We start from the raw sequence: 4471 nt of genomic DNA on the forward strand, positions 1-4471 counted from the left end.
GGGTCGACCTTGAGCGACTGCAACACAACCAAAGCATTCTATAGGGTATTAGTGAAGGAGAGGTACAACGACGATCTCGGGGCAAACCTGGGCGTCGAGCAGGAATGCCTGACTCGCCTCTTCAAGACGATATTCGGGCCGGGACCTATGGACAACTTCCAGAGATCCCTGGCCTGGCAGTGCTACCGAGAAGCACTACCCATTCGGGATAAGCTCTACAAACACGGCTCGAGAAACACAGGGCCGACCTGCCCGAGATGCGGTCAGAACGACGAAACCGTTCTGCACGCACTCATGCAGTGTTCAACCATTTCCGACCTGTGGGCTTATATCGAATGACTTCTGTCACATGTGGGACGAGTCGGTTTATCAGCCAAGTCAATCGTCAATATCGTCACCACTCCTTCCTTCGAACGGGAAGGAAAAGTTATTTTTATCGTACTTGTGACTATGGCGAAAGAATGTTTATGGTGGACGTGTCTGAAAGGATTAGAGACAAACACTTTTCTCTCTGGTCAATCTCTGATCAACTTTTTCAAGTATCATTTGAAAAGGAAGGTGAGAGTAGAGAGGCAATTTTTGTCTAGTGACTGTTTCAAAAGAAGATGGGTGAATGTAGCAAGGATGGCACGTATGAATGATTAAGCCACCTTGAGCATGATCCTGTGAACCGGGGAAAAAAAATTAAATAGAGAGTTACTTGTAAATAAATGGGTTAACATGTGACATTATTGCCCGAGGTTACCGTGGTCTTTTCGTAGGTTTTTCTTTCCACGGATAAACCTCCCCATTTCTTGGGAACTTTTTGTACTATTTCGACTCTTTTGTGTATATATCCCAAACGATTTCGATTCCTTTTGATCGTTGTCCCTACTTTTGTTTGTTTTTTTTCACTTTGTTTTCGCCCCATCCCCGAAAAGAAAAACTCTACATTGTAATTGTCTTGTCTGTGTTCAGCCCTGTGTGGCCAATAAAGAAAGTTATCTATCTATCTATCTATCTATCTATCTATCTATCTATCTACCTACCTACCTACCTACCTACCTATCTATCTATCTATCTATCTCGACTGACGTGATGTCACATCGGCTCCGCAGGTAATCGCTTTTTTCGACCTTTTATTGCACACATTGTGTTTCAATTTTTGCACCCAGCTTTCGTTTGAGTGTGTTTTCAATGCAGGAATTGACCCCTAGAGGCAGTTTCAAACCTATTTACATTTCTATTTTCTTCGGTTTCCTTACCATATTTCTAAACAAATATGGCTAAGCGAAACCATGAGGCTGACTTCCGGCATCTACCAATGCTAGAGGCGAAGGAAGCTGAAAGCAAAGCCGTTCCACGTGAATGCACACAGGCCTTAGAAGGCGCGAATGCTTCTGCTACTATAACCACTGCCTCCACTATTGCTACCACCATCATCGCCATCACCACCACAACCAACACGAATGCCGATAACAATTTTTCGAAGGAAGAACTACTTGCCTGTAAAGAAATGCTTACAAAAAATGAAGTCACCATTCAATTAGACACCTGAAAACATAAAAAATATCTAAAACAAAAATCATTTACAAGACTCTCAACACGAAAACAAAAATACATGAAACAGCCACTCATAAAAATGTGGAAAAATGTTTTAGGCTCACATGGGCCTTTAAAGACTACATAACGAGGGGAAACAGGTTTGCGACGATCGAAGTAAGATTCGACAGCGAAGAGCGAGCCAAGGACCTCTCCATAAGGTCCTTTCAACATGAAAATCTCCTCATGATACCTACATACCTTAGTCGTAGGGTCACAAAAATAAAAATAAAAAATGTGCCCTTTGAAATTGAAATAAAACGGCTTGTGTCTGCTATTTGCTATGACATCCTGGACCAGCAAAACTGGATTGGCCAGGGAGTAGAAATACTTGCCCAAATCGATCCAGCGATTTTTGAAAAAATTCCCCACTGAATCCAATTGACAGAGGATTCGAGCTTGCATGTAGCCGTCGAAGGCAGAAAGCCAAGTTGCTACGTTTGTGGTAGCAAAACACATTTAAAAACTAACTGCCCACTAGCACAGAAACAACAACAACAACGACAACAAGATCACGAAAAACAACAACAACCACAAGAAAACCAAAAACCGAGCAAAAAATCAGCACTACTACCCACACCGCCATATGCACAACGAATTAAGCAGCTCTACAAACAAATGAAGGAACATCAGCAACCAACAAGCCAGCCAAACCAAACAACACCACCACCAGCACCACCAAGAACAGAACCAATACCATCATCTCCATCACCAACAACTCTACAGGAAGAAGAGGAAACCAAAAAGACTCATACCCCACCACCCAAAATCCAAACACCACATACCAACTGTTACCAAACAGCACCAACACCACCATCAACAAAATCAACACACTCAGAAATAGACCCCAATACCCTTCCCCTCCCACCTTCTGATTCCTCCGACATGTCGGCAGATGGAGACGACACAGAGGATTGGCAAGTGGCCACAGGGGGAAGGAGAAAAGGGGGAAAAAAAGAATAGAGAAGCAGACAAACAAAGCGGGGAGGTTTACCACTCCTGAAACCAAAACACCCGCTGAAAACAAAAGCATAAACACAAACACACTAACACCAAACCCCACAACAATGTTGACAGCTATAAACACCAACAATCCAGAGGTAGTAATAGGAGGGGGTGCAAATGCCTCAAAAACCTGCTCAGACGTTTCCAACTGTCTGACAGATACCGATTGGACCACCCGAATGTGCCAATACGGCCATGGAGCAACCGCATTGGGTCATCCAGATCGTAATTAGATAGAGTATTCTGTAGGACAGTGAATAAGGATAGTGTAAGTTGTCCACAATTCCACATAGTTAGCTACACAAACCACAAATTTGTGACTTGTACACTTGATTTAGATAAGACACATAGGCAGGGTCCCGGTTACTGGAAGCTGAACGCATCGTTCACGGCATGCCAGGGTTACAGGGACTGGAATAACACATTAGTTAAGAGAGCATTGACGGGTGCCATCATCAACAAAAGATGGTGGTATGACCTTAAGAAAGCAATTAAATCAGAATCGGTTAGGTACAGTAAGGCCCTAGCATTAGACCGAAGTAGAATGGAGGGAGACCTAGTTAAGAGATTAGAAGAGGCACTTAGAACTGGCATCGCGTCCAACGTACTGGCGGTGAAGTTGGCCCTCGACCAACACTTCAACGCCAAACACGAAGGATGCGTTATCAGAGTTAGGATGCATGCTCTGAGGAATGAAGGAGTTGGAGCCGCCCAACAGGCCTGAGTGGCGGAGGCGCAACGAGGCAACATAGGTCCCTGATGAACAGGGGCGCGAAGTACTCGAGCCTGAAAGGATGTGTGAGGCCTTTCAACAACACTTTGCCCGACTGTTCGGGACAACTGTGGGTCAGAATGCAGAGTGGACTATAGTGCCTACCTGCACGGCCTGCCGCGACTCTCAGCAAGAGAGGCAGAGTGATGTGAAAGACCCATCACAGTCATGGACGTACGGGATGCAATAGCAGGCGTCTTGACAGCTGTCTACTGCAACTGGCAGCAAAACAGGAGTGTCCCCGTCTTTGCAAGGTGAGGAGCAGTGGCACTGCTAAAGAAAGATCCAAACAAGGGGAACGTCATAGATAACTTCAGGCCCATCACTCTGCTCAACGCATATTTGAAAATTTTGGCCAAGGTGTTAGCCGAGAGGTTGCCACTTGTCATCGAGAAACTAGTCGACAAGGCGCAAACGTGCACTGTGCCTGGTAGGAGTATCCATGACAACCTCCATCTGATGCGCTACATCATAGACAGGGTAGTTAAGGTACCTGACATGGGTGGGGTGCTGGTCAATTTGGATCAATCCAAAGCTTTCGATAGAGTAGATCATCACTATTTGGAGGCAAGTTTTGTCTAGTGAATGTTCCAATAAAAGATGGGTGAATGTAGCGAGGATGGCACGTGTGAATGACGCAGCCACCTTGAGTATGATCCTATGAACCGGAAAAAAAAGAAAAGTTAAAACAGTGAGTTACCGACTTGTAAATGTGTTATTATGTGACATTATTGCCCGAGGTTACCGTGGTCTTTTCGTAGGTTTTTCTTTCCACGGTTAAACTTCCCCATTTTTGGGGAACTTTTTGTATTATTTCAACTTTTTTGTATATCCCAAACAATTTCAATCTGTTTTGATCGTTGTCCTTAATTTTGTTCTTTTTATTATTTTGTTTGTTTTGCCCCCCCCCCCCGAAAAGAAAAACTCTACATTGTGTTTGTCCCCTCTATGTTCAGCCCTGTGTGGCCAATAGAGAAAGTTATCTTTCTATGTATGTATGTATGTATGTATGTATGTATGTATGTATGTATGTATGTATGTATCTGCGATTTTTGCATGTTTAAAAGTTTTCATTGTAGAATATTTTGTGTTTAAAAGTTGTGCGACAACATT

The sequence above is a fragment of the Octopus bimaculoides genome, chromosome 25 (assembly GCF_001194135.2).
Source record: "Octopus bimaculoides isolate UCB-OBI-ISO-001 chromosome 25, ASM119413v2, whole genome shotgun sequence".
NCBI lineage: Eukaryota > Metazoa > Mollusca > Cephalopoda > Octopoda > Octopodidae > Octopus > Octopus bimaculoides.